Below are 20,450 nucleotides of genomic sequence, written 5' to 3'. Positions count from 1 at the left end.
ACTCTCAGAAAAGAAGCAAGATGGAGCCAAGTTCATCAGAATTCAGTTATATCTGGAAAAGCTCTGGCTCCTGGTACACCTATCCTATGTTATCCCTCTATGGCTCAAAAGTGACACGCACAGTGGCTTATGTTTGAACACTTGGCCCTTAGCTAACATTGCTACTTTGGGAGGTTGTGGGATCTGGCAGGCAAAAGTGGGTCTTTGGAGCAGAACTGATAGAAACAGGGTATAGCGACTACACAGGGTATAGCGACTACATAGGGTATAGCGACTACACAGGGTATAGCGACTACACAGGGTATAGCGACTACACAGAGTATAGCGACTACACAGGGTATAGCGACTACACAGAGTATAGGGACTACACAGAGTATAGCGACTACACAGGGTATAGCGACTACACAGAGTATAGCGACTACACAGAGTATAGCGACTACACAGGGTATAGCAACTACACAGGCAGTACGATGGTTTAAATGACACGTCCCACATAGGTGCTGATATCTGAGTTCTTGGTCTCCTGGCTAGTTGCTGTCTGGGAAGGCTTAGGTGTGTGGCCATGGAGGCAGGTTTTGAGGTTTCTAAACACTGTGCTGTTCCAAGTTGTTCTCTGTTGTCTGCCTGAGGTTTGAGATGTGAGTTTTTGCTCTTTCTCTCCACCATGCCACAAGTTCTTTCTATGATGATGACAGACTCTTAGCCCTGTGGAACCGTAGGCCCCAAAGTAAGCCCTTCTATAAACTGTACTTGCTGTGGTGTGCTTTCGTTTTTGTTGTTGTTGTTATTGTTTTTTTTTTCTGGTTTTGTTTTGAGATAAGGTTTCTCTATGTAACCTTGACTGTCCTAAAACACACACTGTAGAGCAGGCTGGCCTCAAACTCAGAGATCCACCTTCTTCTGTTTCCTGAGCGCTGGGATCAAAAGTGTGCATTACCATACCTGCTTGGTTATGGTGTTTTATTATAGCAATAGTTAGTCAGTAATAGAGGCAACTGTGTCTTAACCAGGCCAGGCTAGCCAGAAGATGGCAAATCTGCCTGGACGGTACGACTGGAACTCCAGTTCAGACACAAGTTCCTTCTGGTGAACAGCTTTAGAACTAGCTTTTAATAGAGGGAGTGGGCTTGCATCTCCAAATTTCAGCCCATCTCCTAAATGATTTTCTTTCTTTTTTTTTTTTTTTCTTTTTTTCAGAGCTGGGGACCGAACCCAGGGCCTTGCTGAGCTAAATCCCCAACCCGCTCTTTTTTTTTTTTTTTAAAGATTTATTTGTTTATTATATATAAGTACACTGTAGCTGTCTTCAGACACACCAGAAGAGGGCATCAGATCCCATTACAGATGGTTGTGAGCCACCCTGTGGTTGCTGGGATTTGAACTCAGGACCTCTGGAAGAGCAGTCAGTGCTCTTAACCACTGAGCCATCTCTCCAGCCCCTAAATGGTTTTCTTGTTACCTCTTCTAGGTGAAGAGACACTCCAGTAGTCTCCCCACTAAGGTTTGGGCAGTTGCTATGTATTGTAATGCTAAATTCTGTGCTCTGAAGGTCGGTGCCTAGGAGTGAATTCTCAAGATTAACTGCTTTTGTTGTGCAAACCTTGTTCCTTAATTTAAAACTATTGGTTGAATTAGAGGTAGTCTGGTTTTGAGTTAGCTAGGGAGTTGCGGGGGGTGGGGGGTGGGGGGTGGGGGCTGTCATGAAACGAGATGGACCATGAGCTTGACATGACCAGGGGAAACATCAAGTATTTGGGCTACACCATTGGGCAAGTAGCCAGGCCAGCCATTAGAAAAGTAGACTAGTAGATTACTGCCACCCCCCTCCCCCATAATTGTCAAAGCCAAATAAAATGACAATAGTTGGAGTCTCATTTGTAAGCTAAATGGGGATAAATTTAAATTGGATGAACCACTATGGGGGTAGAACTACCTTTGGCCTCAGGTAGAGACTTAATGTTCCAGGCTACCCAAAACAAAGGCGTTCATCCAGTAGAGCCTATCAACTCACTGACTTTGGGAGTATAGCTCAAGACTGAGTCACTTTTCTTTTTACTTTTTTTTAACGTATATGCATCTGTGCTACATGTGTATGGATGCCTGTGGTCGGTCGGTTGGTCTGTCTGTCTGTCTGTGTATATGTGTCTCATGTGTGTGGATAAGGCACAGAGCAAGCTTCAAATACCCTGAATAGGAAATTGCAAACCTTTGTGAGCTGCTTGAGGAAGGGGACCTGGGAACTGGATTCTCCTCCGAGGGGCATCAGGCACTTTTAGCTGCTGAGCCTTCTCTTCCAGTAGCTCCTCTTTATTCCACTCTGTCCTCTTCAGGCCCTGCCCAGAGGGTACGTGTGCTTTCCCCAGTAATTTGAGATTTTGAGTTTTTGACTCTTTCCTCCAGGCTATCTCCCATTTGCCTTGAGTAACCCAGAAAGGGACAATGTGGTGGTTTGGATATCCTGGGCCCATGGGAAGTGGCACTATTAGGAGGTGTGGCCTTGTTGGAGGAAGTGCATCCCTGTGGGGGTGGGCTCTCAGGTCCTATGCTCATGCTCTGCCCATGCAGAAGAGACCCTCCTCCTGGAAAGAGAGACTCCTGGCTGCCTTAGGATCAAGATGTAGAAATCTCAGCTTCTTCTCTAGCACTATGTCTGCCTGCATGCAGCCATGTTTCTCACCAAGACATTAATGGACTGAACCTCTGAAACTGTAAGCCAGCCTCAATTAAATGTTTGCCTTTATAATTAAGAGTTGCCTTGATCATGGTGTCTGTCATGGTTTGAATATGCTTGGCCCAGGGAGTGGCACTATTTGAAGATGTAGCCTTGTTGGGGGAAGTGTGTCTCTGTGGGGGTGGGCTTTAATACCCCAGTCCTAGATGCCTGGAAGTGAGTATTCTGCTAGCAGCCTTCAGATGAAGATGTAGAACTCTCAGTTCCTCCTGCACCATGCCTGCCTGGATGCTGCCATGTTCCCACCCACCTTGATTGTAATAGACTGAACCTCTTATCCTGTAAGCCTGCCCCAGTTAAATGTTGTCTTCATAAGAGTTGCCTTGGTCATGGTATCTGTTCACAGCAGTAAAACCCTATCTAAGACAAATGGCTTTCTCTCTCCTTTCTTTTTTTTTTTTTTTTTTTTCTTTTTTTGGTTCTCTTTTTTTCGGAGCTGGGGACCGAACCTAGGGCCTTGCGCTTCCTAGGCTCTCTCTCCTTTCTTATCCCACCTCCAGGCAGCCAAGATGTATGCTGTCCTTCCTTGTGCTTTTTCTTTTATTTGTTTATTTTGTTTTCATTTTCCCAGACAGGGTTTCTCTGTGTCCTGGAGCTTAGTCTGTAGTCCAGGTTGGCCTCTAACTCCCAGAGATCCGCTCACCACAGGAGTGCCTGGATTGAAGGCATGCACCACTACTGCCCAGAGTTTTTCTTTTAAACTTGTTAAATTGTTCTTAGGCATTCCTCCAAACCTGTCCTTAAATTCTTTTAATTTTTTTTCTTTTTTCTTTTTTTTTTCGGAGCTGGGGACCGAACCCAGGGCCTTGCGCTTGCTAGGCAAGCGCTCTACCACTGAGCTAAATCCCCAACCCCTCCTTAAATTCTTGTAATCATGAGGCAAAGAGCTGGGCATTGATGACAAGCACTCAGAAGCAGAGGCAGGCGGATCTCTGAGTTCAAGGCCAATCTAGTCTATAGTGAGTTCCAGATCAGCCAGGGCTTTACAGAGAAACCCTGCCTCAGAAAACAGAGAGAGAGAGGGGGAGAGAGAGAGAGAGAGAGAGAGAGAGAGAGAGAGAGAGAGAGAGAGAGAGAGACTACTAAGAACCTCAGTTTCCCCAGAATTTTGAAGCTTGGCCTGGCCTGCTTTCCAGTCTCATTTGCTGCTCCCTGACCTGACTGCTGAGTAAGAAGCAACAGGCAGATGTCCCTCTCCTCCAGAGCCACCCCACTCTGCCCTCCCGACCTGTGATGTATGAAGTTCCCTGGAACTGTAAGTGAAAACACATCCTTCCTCCTTAAGTTGCTTCTATGAAATATTCTATCAGTGACAAGAAAAGTGACTAAACGAAGCCCCTGTTCCCAAGTGCAGTCCTGTGACAACCAGGCAACAGCTCCTTCCTCGTTAGGCTCTACGGGCAAGCCACTTGTGTCTTTAACTTGAATCTATAGTTCACCCAGCTTCAAACCAAAAGCAAGAGGGTGAGGTGGAAAGATGGCCTAGCAGGTAAGAGCATCCACCACGCAACCATGAAGACCAAAGTTCAAATCCCAGCACCCACAGAATAAGCCAGCTATCCTGTGTGTGCCTACAACTCCAACATCTGGGCGAGGAGGGCGTGGGGTTGTGTGGATGGCTAGGACTTGCTGGCTGCCAGCCAACCTGGAAAAAAATGTGAGGTTCAGGGAAAGACCTCAACTAAAGGAATAGGCAGAAAGTGGTAGCTGGCCACACACCCACAGGCACTCAAATAAATAAATGCTTTTCTGGTTTAGACAAGAGGTTTGAGCTTGAGAAGGTTTCGGTCTCTCTCCGTCTTGGAACCCATCCCCTGTGGACATCAAGGGCTGACTGAATTTTGTAGACTGTGTCGGTAAACTGGAGAGATGCCCCGAAAAATTTCTGATTTGCTTTTTCTTGTTTAGCGATATGGTCTCCTTTCTTCCCCCCAGGGTTAGCCTCGAACTCACTATGTAATCAAGGATGACTTTGAACTCCTGATCCTCCTGTCTGTAAGTATTGCTGGGGGTTGGACGCAGGTCAATGTGCATGTTTCGGTAAGCACCATGCCAATCGAACCACATCCTTAGCAGCCGGGCTGCCTCTGAAGCAATGTTGCAGTGCTTCTGAGAGGCCCACATTGCCGCTCTGTGGCAGCTGAGAGCAGATAGCTGGGGGCTCGGCCCTCCAGCCGCAGGAGGTGGATCCTGGCACTAATGTGTAAACTAAAAACAAGACCTAATATCTCAGGTGACTAAAATAACTTCACTACCACGACTATTGCTCGGTTCCCCAAGAAATTCCTTTTCCCAACATTTCACATTTAGACAAAAGCCACTATTCGCTCCGGGACTTGAGAAAAGTTCCTATTTGCTTAAAAAAAAAAAAAAAAAAAATTCCTTATCTCCGACCAGAGAAACAGATGGCCACGTGGCTCCATTAACATATGACTGCTGCCTATTAACTTGTCAATGGTAGCCCCTAGGCTCACGGAGTTCCTGCTAGCGAGCCCCAACCCAGCGGACAAGTCCCCTGTACTGGTTGGTTTAGTGTCATCCTGACATAACTTTAGTTATCAGAGAGGAAGGAGCCTTTGTTGAGGAAATGCCTTCCTGAAAATGTAAGGCATTTTCTCAATTAGCAATCAATAGGGAAGTGGGTGGTGCCACGCCTGAGCTGTGAGTTGCGGTCCTCAATTCTACAGGAAGGCAGGCTGAGCAAGCCAGTAAGCAGCATCCTTCCTGGCTTGTGTATCCCCGGCTCCTGCTTCCAGGATCCTGCCATTTGGCTTCCCATCCTGACTTCCTTCGAGAATGAAGAGTGATGTGGAAGTGTAAGCCAAATAAACCCTTTCCTCTCCAACTTGGTTTTTGGTCATGGTGCTTCATTGCAGCAATAGAAACCCCGAGTAAGCCACCCCCTTTCTCCGGTTCCCATTTAATCCTGAGAATCTTTCTCCTCTAACTTCTCCTTGCTTTCCCCAGAGACAGCCTCGGCAGTTTGGAATAAACTTTTCCCTCTTCACCCACAAAGCGGCTATTTTGGTGTCCGTGCCCATTTTCATTCAGATATGGTTAAGCCTTGCCAAGATTCCTCACTCAGAAATCAAGATAATGAATCTTCCCCCCACCCCTCTTATTTTTTTTTATCCCTGAGCCACTATGTTCCTGGTAATTTGCTAAGCAAAACGGAAAACTAATGCGGATGGTTTGTAGTAAGGGAATAAATGTTTTTCATATGACTTAATAAAACATGTTCCAGCTTCTATATTGAATAACTCACACACCCTTTAAAAGAAATTAGGTTCAATGTTTACCTACATATATTTTTTTAAACCCAGTTTCAATTCGGTTGCTTTTTGAGACAAGGTCTCATTATGTAGCTCTGCCTGTCTTGGACCAGGCTGTTCTCCAACTCCCAGAGATCCACTGGCTTCTGCCTCCTAAGTGCTGGGACTAAAGGCTTGTACCACCACACCTGGTTAAACGTCTTCTTCTTCTTTTTTTTTTTTTTTTTAATTTTTGTTTCCAAGGTGATTTTTCAGTTATATATTTCCAGTTAAAGTTAGAAAAAATTAGCATGGGGCTGGAGAGATGGTTCAGCTGTTTAGAGCACTGGCTGCTCTTCCAGAGGTCCTGAGTTCAATTCCCAGCAACCACATGGTGGCTCACAACCATCTGTAATGGGATCTGATGCCCTCTTCTGGTGTGTCTGAAGACAGCAACAGTGTACTCATTTACATAAAATAAATTTAAATTTTTTTAAAAAAATTAATGTGTACTGTATGTCTGCAAGTGTATATGCCCATTTGTACAGCCACAAGGAAGCCACTGAGCAGTCCTGCCAGCCTCTCCAGCTATACTAAAGAAAATGATCTTTATATACACACCCTGCTTCAGATACTCCATTGGGTTCTTTCACTGAATGACACTTTGTAAGTTAGTATTGTCACTTAAGAGAACTTATTTATTCATTTGTATATGCAGAATGTATGTTGTGCATACAAACATACGTGTGTAGGCAGACACCAGTACATATGAATGCCAGAGGTTGATGTCTTATCATCCTCGATTTTTTTTTTATGATTTTTCTGAGACAAATCTCTCACTGAACCCAGAGCTAATCAATTGGCCACCAAGCTCCAATCCTCCTGTCTCCGTTTTCCTTGTGCTGCCGGTACAGATGTGTCAAATCCTTACACGGCTTGAATTTAAGAGTGCCAAGAAAAGAAGAGAGATACAGATACAGAAAAGCTGGGATCAGGCAGTCTGGGCTCTGTGGAGAAGCCTGGTTCAGCATGGTGACTATATACAGCAGGTTTGCTATATACATTAGAATAGGAATGTAGGGTTATTTTTCGAATACAGTTGAACAAGGAGGCAGGTTTAGCTAATCTCAGTAGGAACAACAGTTGTAAGGAAATGGTTGTCAGGTGGAAAATTCTAAGAGAAAACTAGAATTCCTCTTCGTCATAGGTCGTCAACGTCCACCAGAAGAAGGCTTTGCCACTCTTTTCTTTTTTTTTTTTTTTCCGGAGCTGGGGATCAAACCCAGCGAGGCAAGCGTTCTACTGCTGAGCTAAATCCCAACCCTGCTTTGCCACTCTTTCAACCTAACCTTGTGTGCTGGTTTGAATATGCTTGGCCCATAGGTAGTGTTGGAGGAAGTGTGTCACCGTGTAGGTAGGCTTTGAGGGCTCCTGGCGCTCAAGCTCTACCCAATATGGAAGAAATCCTCTTCCTGGTTGCCTGCAGAAGAGACAGTCTCCTTTTGGCTGCTCTAGGATCAAGATGTAGAGCCCTCAGTTCCTTCTGCAGCACCATGTCTGCCTGAACACTGCATGCTTCCTGCCATGATGATAATGGACTAAACCTTTGAAACTGTAAGCCACCTCCAATGAAATGTTGTCCTTTATAACAGTTGCCTTGGTCATGGTCACAGCAGTGGAAACCCTAACTAAGACAGTAGTTGGTATTAGTGTTGGGATATTGTTGTGATAGACCTGAACATGTTTTTGTTGGGAGTAATGTGGATTTTGGGACCTTGGATTTGTAAAGCAGTGAGATGCTTTAAGTGGGGTTTAATGGACCATCCTAGCAGGCATATGGAAGACACTGGTCTTCTAGGTTGTACCTTGGGCTGCAGCTGGACTTGGTAATGTGTAAGAGTCACCCAGGTGGTACTGGCTTTAAAGGCATGAAGGGGTCATGAAGAACAGTTGAGGTTTGGCACTGTGAGAGGCCAGGGAAGGCCATTATGAAGGTTCAGCCTCAGTTGTACTTTGGCCCAGGACTGAAGGAGTCAGCAAAGAAGTTAAGGATGAGCATTATGAAGAAGCCTATGAGAGGCTGTGTAAGGTTTCATGACTCACCAAAGAATGATACCCCAACTCAAATAGTCTATAAACAGAAAGTGTTTTATTCTGCAGAAGTCTAGCATGTTGGGCTTTTCTACAACCAAGACAGAGAGACAACCAAGTGAGCTTGTGGTAGATATCTTACTTTATCTCCAGACATTCTGGAACCATTATTGGGGAATGAAGGCTGGAGTCTGGGGCTTTTCTATTAGTATTTAACTTGCCTGGACTACTTGCCTAGTTCTTAAACCTAGTCTCCTTAACTTTCAACTTGAAGTCTGCCATGTAATCAGGGTAGCCTTCCAGCTGTTGGAAACCTAGTTGCAGTGGAAAACCCCGGCATATTGGAGATGCCAATATCATGGGATGACCACCAAGAACAGAGTGGATCAACCTTACAGTGCTACAGAGGGCAAAGCTGGAGAAGTGATACGAACCCATTGGAGGAACCCAGAAGAATATGTGTAGATCCCAGACATTGAAGCTGTAACATTGATGTTGCCTTGGATACCCCAAGATGAGAGAGGCCAGAGCTGTGGGCTACCTGCCAAGGAAAGCAGCTAACGGAGTGGAACATGCTCAAGAGAAAGTTTGTTAAGTCAACATAGTTGGAAGGAGTTGGACATCAGACATGGAGATGCTGACTTTGGAGTTTTCTCTGCTAGTTTTCTGCCTTGCTTTGGTCTAGTATTTCCTCACTATGATATTGGAAGTATGTGATCTGCTTTTTGATTTTGATTTTATAGGGAATTACAGTTAAGAGATTACATGACTCTCAGAAGAGACTTGAAACTTTTGGACTTTTAATTGTTGAGACTATGATAGATAGACTATGGGGACTTCTGACATTAGACTGAAAGTATTTTTGCATTAAGCTATGTTTAGGTATGGTCCCCATATAACCCTGCGTTTGAACAGGCCTATGGGGGCCAGGGTATGGGATGTGGTGGTTTGAATATGCTTGACCTAAGGGAAGTGGCATTATTAGGAGGTGTGGCCTTTTTGGAAGAAGTGTGTCACTGTGGGGCTGGACTTTGAGGTCTCCTACATTCAGGTTCCATCCAATGCAAAAGAGAGCCTCCACTGGCTGCCTGTGGAAGTGAGTTTTCTGGCTGCCTTAAGGATCAAGATGACTCTTGACTCCTCTAGCAGCATGCCTGCCTGGATGCTGCCATACTTCCCACTATGATGATAATGAACTGAACTTCTGAACCTGTAAGACAGTCTCAATTAAATGCTTTCTTCTATATAAAAGCTACCATGAAAAAAAAAAAAAAAAAAAAAAAAAAAAAAGCTACCATGGTCATGGTGTCTCTTCACAGCAATAAAATCCAAACTAAGACAGAATTTGGTACCAGGAGAACCACCAAGAGGTTGAGACATTGAGGTGATGGTAGCATCACTACCATCCACACAGGTTCCAGAATGTTCCACGACCATCAGTAGCATTAGGGATTAAAGGCAGGCATCACCACTGCTCGGCTTTAAGAAATATGTTTGTAGGGCTGGAGAGATGGCTCAGCGGTTAAGAGCACTGACTGCTCTTCCAGAGGTCCTGAGTTCAATTCCCAGCAACCACATGGTGGCTCACAACCATCTGTAATGAGATCTGATGCCCTATTCTGGTGTGTCTGAAGATAGTGACAGTGTACTCATATATATAAAATAAAATCTTTTAAAAAAAAAAAAAAAGAAATATGTTTGTAGTAGTTTGACGAAGTTTGGCCCCCAATGATTCATGTATTTGAATGCTTGGCCATAGGGAGTAGCACTATTAGGAGCTGTGACCTTGTTGGAGGAAGTGTGTCACTGTGTAGGTGGCCTTTAAGATCTCCTATGCTTAGGCTCCACCCAGTGCAGAAGTTAGTGTCCTTTTGGCTGCCTGCAAATCAAGATGTAGAACTCTGGGCTCCTCCAGCACCATGTCTGCCTGCATTTTGCCATATTCCCACCATGATGGTAATGGACTGAACCTCTGAAACCGTAAGCAAGCCCCAATTAAATGTTTGCCTTTAAGAGTTGTCTTGGTCAGGCTGGAGAGATGGCTCTGTGATTAAGAGCACTGATTGCTCTTCCAGAGGAAAGTTCAATTCCCAGCAACCACATGGTGGCTCACAAAAATCTGTAATGGGATCCAATGCCCTCTTCTGGTGTGTCTGAAGACAGTGACAGTGGACTCGTATACAATAAATAAATGAATCTTAAAAAAAAAAATGAGTTGCCTTGCTCATGGTATCTCTTCACAGCAATGAACTAAGACTTTTTTTTTTTTTTTTTTTTTTAGGATTTCCTTTTTTATTTAATGTATGAGTATCTGCATGTACACCTGCATGCCAGAAGAGGGCCCAAGATCTCATTATAGATGGCTGTGAGCCACCATATAGTTGCTGGGAATTGAACTCAGGACCTCTGAAAGAGCAGCCAGTGCTCTTAACCTCTGAGCCAAGATAGTCTTAAAGTTTTGAATTTTTTCAAAATTGATATTCAGTGAACGTATAGTAATATTCTTATGAAACATGATCTCATCATTGTATGGTTCTCACTGTGTGTACGCTGTCCAAGAGGGGGGAAAAGCAATGATGTTTAATTAATTGTTTTGAGGTCTGCATATCTTGGATATTAAATATCTGGAGAGTCTGCCTGGTAGCTCATGCTGGTAATCCTAGGACAGAGACTTAGAGACCAGCCTAGGTACTATAGCAAGGCCACATGGACTATAGAGATACCACACACATTTGGGCTTGACTTATCCCTAGTCCTTAGCAGAGAGCGTGGCCCTTCGGTAGGTGGACAACAAACCCTAGGATTATAGACTACCCGGGTACTCCCACATGGTATATGTTATAGTAGCAATATTTTTAATAAATTCTGGTGTGGGGCGCCTTCCTACCTTTGACCATTTATGTTCCCAGATGAAAGGCACACGCACATAGCCTTTATATTTTAATATTCCTTAAAAAGCACAAGAGTCGGGCAACTGCCTAACTTTGAGTCACTACTTCTAATTTCTAATGTTCCATCTTGGCGGTTCTTAATTCCAATTAGTCGGCCCTCTGAGCCACGTTTTTCTTAGCCCGGAGCCCAGGGCGCTCCTTGCTTCTCTGCCTCACGGCGGTTCTTGTCTCTCTCCCGTACACTCCTAAGGAATGGGGTGCCTTTCTCCTTCCCTCCTCCTTCCTCGAGGTCCCAAGCCCAGGAACCCGAACTCTCTCTTCTCTCCAGTTATTGGCTGCTGGCATCTTTACCAATCAGAATGAACTGGGGGCAGGTTCCCAGAAGCTCTGTGTTACCCTTACACGCAAACAAACTTGGGGGACCCAGATTAGCATTAAAATACAAGCGGCTATAGTATGTCAGTGGCAGAAAGATCCGGAACAAGGGAGACTGATGGAGAAGTCTGAGTCAAAACTTAAAACAACTTTAACCAACAAAACAACGGAAGGCTCCGCTGGGTTGGCTTTGCCTGGGGCGGGAATACAGATCCAGCACACCTTTATCAAAATTTGAGATTTCCTACTCACCAGTGTAGCCTCAGGACAAAGGGAGGAGGGGATAGAGAAGCTCCTGCCTCATTCATTCATTCATTCATTCATTCATTCATTCATTCATTCATTCATTCTCTTTCAGACCAAAGAGCGCTGGATGTGGGAGGCATATCTTCACAGAGATAGAGTCAATTATAAGGAAACCCAGGGCCCTGCTCAGGGGCCATGCACAGCACAACTCCTTTCACCAGGCGCCCCAAAGCCCAGGGTGTAGAGTCTTGCTGCGGGAGGTAAAGAACTGTTTGATTCATGGGCAGAGAGCTCTGGGCCCTGAAAGCCAGTACTGTGATCAGAAGTTGGGAGGGGAGTAAAGCTTCAGTGTAAATGTAGGATCTCCAAGTGTATTCTCAATAATTGCACAGACGTTTCTGTGCTTTGTGAATCATTGAAGACCAAAAGGTGGACCCTTTGGATATGACCTAGCACGTAGTAATTTCCAACCTCCTTCAGCAGGCTTAGAGGTTCTAGGGATGGGGCCCAGGGGTCACTATTTCAAGTGGCTCCGTCTATTTCAGTAGGAGGTGAAGGATGCTTTCAGACTTGGTTGGACTGTCCATCTATTGTTTTCCTGGCACATGCTCATTGCATTAAGAACTATCCTACTCTGTTTTATCTGCTGAAGAGTTTTAATCTGCTGCAAATCCTCAAGGAATTGATGTGACATCCAGTCAAAATTGATGTTTGGAGTGTATGGTACACAGGGGCTTGTGCAGGTATCAGATTTCTTCAATTAATCATTTCCCCTGCTGTCAGTTTTCTCACAGTGAACACTGACTTTGATTGAAGTAAGAGAGTGCTACCCAGCTGTGAGAGACAATTGAATTGTCCCACATTCCTGAAAACAGTGTTTGGTGCCAGGGAGCCCAAGGCCTCCTTATGGAAAACTCCATACCCACGAGGACACTCCCAACTTCTTGCAAACAATGTCTTTAACCTCGGTATTAGGTAATTTCAACCCTGAAGCCTGCTTCCCCTAACTGCAATCAGAACGGTCTTTCTTGATTTTTGGCCAGAATCTTGTTATGTTTCTGAGGCTGTTTCAGAACCTGCTGGGTAGCTCAGGCTGACCTGACATTTGTGACCCTTCTGCCTCAGCCTCCTGAATACTTAGAGTTTTGGCGTGTACTACCATGTCTAATTGAAAGTTACTTTATTTTTAACAATGTGTGTGTGTGTGTGTGTGTGTGTGTGTGTGTTAGCTTAGCATGTTTGCTTACATACCGCAGGTGTTTCTTGAGACAAGATTCCTCACTAATTAGCCAGCTAATGCAGTCAGCTAATGCCTGGGAGCCCTGTGGGTCTGCCTGTCTCTGCCTCCCCTGCACTGAGATGTCATAAACATATCACCATGATCATCTTTTCTTTTTGAAGCAGTCTCACTATGTAACCCTGGCTGGGCTTAAAAGCATGCCTGGCATGCCCAATTTTTTTACCTGGGTACTGGGCATCAAACTTGGGTCCTTAAGCTTGCATGACAACACCAAGCACCTTACCAACTGAGCTATTCCCTCAGCTCTCCCGCCTAACCCCCATTTTTCTTTCTTTCTTTTTATTTTATTTATTTATTTATTTATTTTTTTGAGACAAGGTAACCTTGGCTGTCCTGGAACTCACTGTGTAGACCATGTTGGCCTCAAAGTCACAGAAATCTGCTTTCTTCTGTCTTTCAAATGCTGGCCTCTAACTTGCTGTATAGCCAAGGATGACCTTAAATTACTATATCATCTTGGCTGTATCTCCTAAGTGCTAGGATTGCAGGTGTGCATGGTCTGTGGTCAGGGTCCCCTGAGCTCTCAGTAGATGCTCTATGAACTGAGCTACATCCTCAACTCCTTCAACTGATTTAAACTTTTTTTTATTATATGCATGTGTCTTTCTTAGGGTTCTATCGCTGTGACAAAAGTCCATGACCAAAAAAGCAAGTTTGGGTGGAAAGGGTTTATTCAGCTTACAGAGGATGTCAGGACAGGAATTCAAGCAGGGCCAGACCTGGAAGCAGGAGCTGATACGGAGGCCATGGAGGGATGCTGCTTACTGGCTTGCTCCCCCTGGCTTGCTCAGCTTGCTTTCTTATAGAAAACACACATACAAGGGGCTGGGCCCTGCCACATCAATCACTAATTGAGAAAATGCTGATCATCACCACCATGTGAGTGCCCAGGCTCTGCTTTCTCTCACCCGATGTCCACCCCAACCAGGGTTAACTCTTGTTGCCCCCAGGGTTCCTGAGGATATCACCTCCAACAGAGGCAATGACCTCCTGTTGAATCTCCTGCAGTTCTGGTGAGCTCTGTGGGAAGACACAGTTTGGTGCCCAAACCATGGGGGAAGGATGAGATAGGAGGTGGGGTGTGAATTGGTTCCATTCTGTCCTGCTCTGTGCTCCCCCACAAGGTACCCTTGAGTGATGATGGAAGAGGGGCTCAGAGCTGTGAGGCACCAGCTAGAGGAAGGCGAGGTGTCTAGAGGCTGGTGGGCAGGGGCCTGGCAAGGAGAACCTGCTGATGGACACTCCCTTTGTCCCACCAGCCTCCATTTACAGTCGCTGGGAGGTGGAGGAGGACTGGTGTGTGTCTGTGCTTTGCTCCTACCAGGCAGAGCATGGGCCTGATTTCCCCTGGAGTGTGGGTAAGGACGGGCTGGATGTGGAGGGCTGTGAAGAGGGGAAGGGCTGTCCTAGGCGGGGACTTGAGGGCCTTTTCTGCACAACATCGAAGCCACACACTGCACTCCACTCCCAGCCCAGTACTTCCAGGTGCCCCGGTACCTCTAGGCACCACATTTAGACTCTTCTGGAAGGACAAGATGGGAGGATTCGCAAGTCACTTTTGTGACTCTCTCAATGTTGCTGTCTATAGTCTGGGCAGTGGGGACATCCCCTCTGGCCACTGTCCTCCTGCACGTTTTCTCATCATCATGGAAGCACTTAGCTGGATCTTATGGAGGCATTTCCTCAACCGAGGTTCCTTCCTCTCTAATGACTCTCACTTGTGCCAAGTTGATGACACAAAACCAGCCAATACAGCATGTGTGTGTGTGCACGTGTGTATGTGCATGTGTGCGTGTGCGTGTGCTGGGAATCTAATATGATTTCATTAAAAATAATAGACTGGTAGTATTTCTCAGAAGGTTAAAGGCACATCCACAGAAGCTTGATGACTTGAGAAGTTCAATACCCAAGGCCCATGTAAAGGGGGAAGGAGACGACCAACTCCATAATGTCCTCTGACCTCCACACAGGTGACTCCTGGGTCAAGATGGCGGAATGCTAATTCCACTCCAGTCTTCTGTGAATCAGGAGCCAGGGAGACAGCAAAGAAAGTATACTGTGAGCTGAGAAAGGGAGCGAGAGCTCTGACAGCGGCGACAGGCCAACTCAATGGCGTAGAGAAATAGAAGGCCACCTGCTCAGTGTGGAGGGCCAGACTGCAAACAGAAGGGCTCTTAGGGTAACAGAGTGGCAGGCCTAGCCAATGGAGGAACCCATGCTTTTGGGTTTGGTTTGGTTTGGTGAGACAGGATTTCTCTGTGTAGCCCTGGCTGCCTTGGAACTTGCTTTATAGACTAGTCTGACTTCGAACTCAGAGATCCTCCTGCCTCTGCTTCCTGAATGCTGGGATTAAAGGCTGGTGCCACCATTTCCCAGCAAAACCTGTGGGTTTTTATAAACTATAAATAAAACAATAAATCCCTTGTTTTATTTGCTTAATTTTACTTTTTTGGTCTTTTTGTTATTTTGTCTTTTTTTTTTACCCCCAAAGCTGAGGACTGAACCCAGGGCCTTGCGCTTGCTAGGTAAGGGCTCTACCACTGAGCTAAATCCCCATCCCCTTATTTTTATTTTTTGAGATAGGGTCTTACTGTTACTGTATAGCCCTGGGTAGGTAGGCTGGCCTTAGGGATCTGCCTGCCTCTGGCTCCCAAGTACTGGTATTAAAGGTGTGTACCACCACAGCCCACTCTTGATAATTTTAACTTTGGGGCTAGCAAGATGGCTTAGAAGTTAAGAGTACTGGCTCTTCTTTCAGAAGACCTGGGTTCAATTTCCAGCACCAGTGTGGGAACTTGAAGCTGCCTCTAACTCCAGTCCAAGGGGATCGGATACCCATTTCTGGCCTCTGGGCACCAGGCATGTGCCTGGTATACAGATATGTGTGCGGGTAAAACATCAATACACAGAAAAATAAAATAAAATAAAAAGATAACCAAACTTTAAATTCAGTTTCGGGTCACAGCAAGTGACGTCTGCATGATGATCTTAGAGGAAATCCACTATGTAATTGTAAAACCAACTCTCAATGGCTACAGACAGGAGCCATCTTCAGAAGGGACCTATTAGGAACAGCCTGTCACAGAGACTGTGGGGTGGGACACAATGAGACAAGGTGGTGGGAAGGGGTGGTGGCGCTTGCCTGAATCCCAGCGCTCAGGAGGCAGCAGCAGGTGGGATCTCCGTGAGTTTGAAGCCAAGCCTGGTCCACAGAGTGAGTTCCAGGACAGCCAGGACCACACAGAGAAACCCCGTCTCAAAACAAAACAAAAGTTTATGCAGTAGATGCAGATGAGAATGTAAATGGGGAACATCCAATATGGAGGTCACCGTGGTGATCCCACGAAAAACTAAATACAGGATTTGGCAACGTAGCTCAGTAGGTGAGGGCGGTCCTGTGTTCCATTCCTATCGCCTGTGGGGCCAGGGAGATAGCAGGGTGGGCACAGGCTTGCTGCTAGGCCCGAATCCCTGACTTCAATCCCCAGAACCCACATGGTAGAACCAAAGAACCAACTCCTGATGTGGGCTGTCGAGATGGCCCAGTGGATAAAGGCACTGGGCGGTGCCTGCCGCCGAGACCGATAATCCCGAGTCCAACATGGTATCCATCAGTGAGAAGCCACTGATCTCCCCACAGGTGCCATGCACAGGTTCACCGGGTGGCGCGCGCATGCTCCTCTCTCTCTCTCTCTCTCTCTCTCTCTCTCTCTCTCTCTCTCTCTCTCTCTCTCTCTCTGCGTGCATGCATAAATGTAATTATAATAAAAATGGAGGGTGGGTTCGGTCCCCAGCTCCGGAAAAAAAAAAAAAAAATGGAGGGTGGCGGTGCATGCTTCTAGTCCCCAGCACTAGGGAGATAGAGGCAGGGTCTGAAGTTCAAGGTCTTTTTGGCTAAATGGTGAGTTCAAGGTCTGGGACACTTAAGCCATATAATGAAGAGCAGGTGGAGGAAGAGGAGGAGAAGAGGAAGAGGAAGTAGGTTAAGCCGCAGGAAGAACAGCCTGTCAGAGGCCTCACTCTCTGCGGTGCCAGATTCAGTCGTCCATTTACTCTCTGAGGCTTTGTGACCCCTCCCTCGTCGGGGCCACAGTCTGAGGGTCCAGTAAACACTTGCCTGGCCCACATTCCCCTAAGGCTCCCAGGGCTAGTGGGTACACAGACAAAAGGCCTCTGGAATAGTTGCAGTCCAGTCTTACACAACATACCTTGACCGCCCACAGAAAATGTCTACCCTGCTCTGCCTGCATGCAGCACCTACCTGTTGGGTGAGAGCTGAGAAGAACTGCTGCCCAGTTGTGACCATTATTGCCCTCTTTTTTTTTTTTTTTTTTTTAAGATTTATTTATTTAATGTATGTGAGTACACTGTCGCTGTCTTCATGCACACTAGAAGAGGGCATTAGATCCCATTACAGATGGCTGTGAGCCACCATGTGGTTGCTAGGATTTGAACTCAGGACCTCTGGAAGAACAGTCTTAACCATTGAGCCATCTCTCCAGTCCCCATTATTGGCCTCTTGACTGATAGATTTTAATATTAGAAAAACCAGAAAGGACTAGGGCGCCATCTGTAGTGAGGTTGGCAGTGTTCTCCGTTCGATCTGGTGATGGCACAGCAGCGCCCGACCAAGGCATCCCCCTGCTTGGGAGCGCAGAAATCGTGGCCGAGTTTTTTTTCATTTGACATCAACAACATTTTGTATCATCGTGACCTTATCCGTCCGAAACCTTTTTTTCTTTTTTTCGGAGCTGGGGACCGAACCCAGGGCCTTAGGCAAGCGCTCTACCACTGAGCCAAATCCCCAACCCCCGTCCGAAACCTTTACTCGAGTGCAGAAATGTGGATTCACCTTGCTTCTAACTACTGACCCCGAGCTCATAAAGCATCTTAATAATGTGGTGGAGTGGTTGTGGATTTAGCTCAGTGGTAGAGCGCTTGCCTAGCAAGCGCAAGGCTCTGGGTTCAGTCCCCAGTTCTGAAAAAAAGAAAAGGAAAAAAGAAAAAGAAAAAGAAAAAGAAATAATGTGGTGGAGCAGCTAAAAGAGTGGCTGCACAAATGCTCAGTTTAAAAACTGGTGGTGGTCATCTCTGATATCGAAAGTGGTGAGGTCCTTGAAAGATGGCAGTTTGATATTGAGTGTGACAGCAAAAGAAGAAGGCGTTTGTAGAGAAAAGTCCCAGAAAGCCATACAGGATGAAATCCGTTCAGTGATCAGACAGATTACAGCTACTGTGACATTTCTGCCACGGTTGGAGGTTTCTTGTTCTAATGGTGGCCTACAAATGTCTGTCAGTGACTGAAGAGAGGATGAAGAAAACCAAGATCTGAAGTTGATCAGTGTGTCTTTGTTTGTTTGTTTGTTTTTATTTTCCCAGAGCTGAGGACCGAACCCAGGGCCTTGAGCTTGCTAGGCAGGTGCTCTACCACTGAGCTAAATCCCCAACCCGATCAGTGTGTCTTATTGATCCATTTCTTGAGTTCCTCCTGGACTTGCCAGCGTCAACAAGAGCACATTACTAAGGTGAACCAGTAGATTTTTGTCAGCATTGCAGAATGAATTCCTTTAAAAATGGTCATTGTAGATAGAAAAACTTTTGTTAAAATGCTAAATTTCCCCCAAATACAGCAGAAAGTAGCAAAGTTTTTTTTTTTCTTTTTTCTTTTTTTGGAGCTGGGGACCGAACCCAGGGCCTTGCGCTTGCTAGGCAAGTGCTCTACCACTGAGCTAAATCCCCAATCCCAGTTTTTTTTTAGTTCTGAATTCAGTTGTGAATGCTGCCTGTCTGGATCCACTGAGAGAGGCAGGGAGGACAGCTTTACTGTTGAAAAGTTCTGCACTTTACTCTCATTTCCTACTTAGGGTCGTTTGATCTGCTGATTTACACTGACAAAAACGTGGTTGTACTTGAAAAGGGGGAAGAATCAGGCCTCCAGTTTATTACCAATTCTGAAGAAGTCCGTCTCTGCTCATTCACAACCACAATCCACAAAGTGAGTAGTATGCTGGCTGAACCCCGTCAGTGACTGAAGAAACGGTGCACAGACCATCTCTCCTCACGTAATACCTTCTGCTGCGTTTATATTTAGATGCTTCTTTATATCTTGGTTAAGATTCTTCCAAGCTAAATCATTAGGCGGAGTATTTAACTTTTTAACAGAAGTGTTTCTATCTACAGTGGGCAGCACTCTTGACTCTAAGGTAAGTCCAGGAGGAACCCAAGAAATGCAACAATAGTAAGACACATTTCTCTCTATATAGACCCTTCATTGAAAGGTGTGATAATTATTTGATTTTGGTGTATATATCTTGAATTCACAAAGCAGTTGATATTGTTTAATTTCTGTAATAAAGAACTCTTACTGTTTTATTTAAAAAAAAAAAAAGGAAAAGAAAAGAAAAATCAGAAAGAAACTTCTCCCACTACTTCAGCCTCCATTCCCTAATGGAGCTACTGTGTAGTCCAGGCTGACCTCCTGCCTTAGCCTCCTGAGTGTTGGGATTACAGATGAACACTATCAAAGTCAAATGGACTTTGGGACTTATTTTTTCTTCTTCTTATCTGTAGTTTTATCTAATGTGATTTGTGGGTTTGTTTGTTTGTTGTTTCCCCGAGACCGGGTTTCTTTGTGTACCCATAGCTGTCCTGGAACTTGCTCTGTAGGCCAAGCTGGCCTCAAACTCCCAGAGATCCATCTGCCTCTGCCTCTGAGTGATGGGACTAACGACGACGTGTGCCACAACTGCGAGCTAAGGAACATTTCTAGCTGTGAGTGCTGATGTTGTATACCCGGCAATCTCAGATCAATAACGATCAATAACCTAATGCTTCTAAGAACATGCACTGCTCCTGCAGGGGACCTGAGAGGCTTGCAACCACCTGCAGCCCTCCACCCACCACCCCCATCCAGGTTGGGGGCCTCTCTGGCTACCTGCAAAACACACACAGAATTTAAAAAAGAATGGAGACAGGGTCTCACTCTGCAGCCCCAGCAGGCTTGAAACAATGTCTTAGACATCAAGAAGAAGCGAAACCGATAAACTGAGAGCATCAATGGGCCCCCAAACCTTAGCACAACTGACTCCATGATGGAAATCCCACTCAGACCATGAAACTCAGCCATGTACAAAGCACCACCAGCCAAAACAAAAATAAAGACTTAATCCATGAAAATCCATACTTCGAGGGGAGTCTATGAACTAGCCTTGCTTTTTGGCTTCTATGGTTCCTTTCTGGCTAATTGTTCTTGTTAACTGAAGTATGCCAACAACCCAGGTTTTTGTACTTAAAACTCACCCTGAGAAAGGCTCAGGAACGCACTGGGACCCTGAACACCCAGCGTACTCGCCAGCTGGCTAATAGTCGTTCTATTAGTTTAAACCCGTGTATGAGGAGTCTTGTCCAGTGGCTATCCCACAAGAGGGTGGCAAGAGATAAAATCATGGAAAAGGGCTTAGCAGTGAAAAGCACCAGCTGTTCTTCAAGAGTACCTGGGTTCAATTCCCAGCACCTACCACAGCTTACAACTGTTCCAGGAGATCTGACACCTTCATACAGACACA

The 20,450-nt window shown here is 45.6% G+C and overlaps 1 pseudogene; it reads left to right on the top strand.

Annotated features, from left to right (window-relative positions):
* LOC116887655 overlaps positions 1-18,913 on the top strand; it is an 18,947-nt pseudogene extending 34 nt beyond the window's left edge.
* Positions 18,914-20,450: the final 1,537 nt, after the last annotated feature.

This window comes from Rattus rattus, chromosome 18 (assembly GCF_011064425.1).
Source record: "Rattus rattus isolate New Zealand chromosome 18, Rrattus_CSIRO_v1, whole genome shotgun sequence".
Lineage (NCBI taxonomy): Eukaryota > Metazoa > Chordata > Mammalia > Rodentia > Muridae > Rattus > Rattus rattus.
This window is presented reverse-complemented; position numbering and strand designations above follow the sequence as displayed.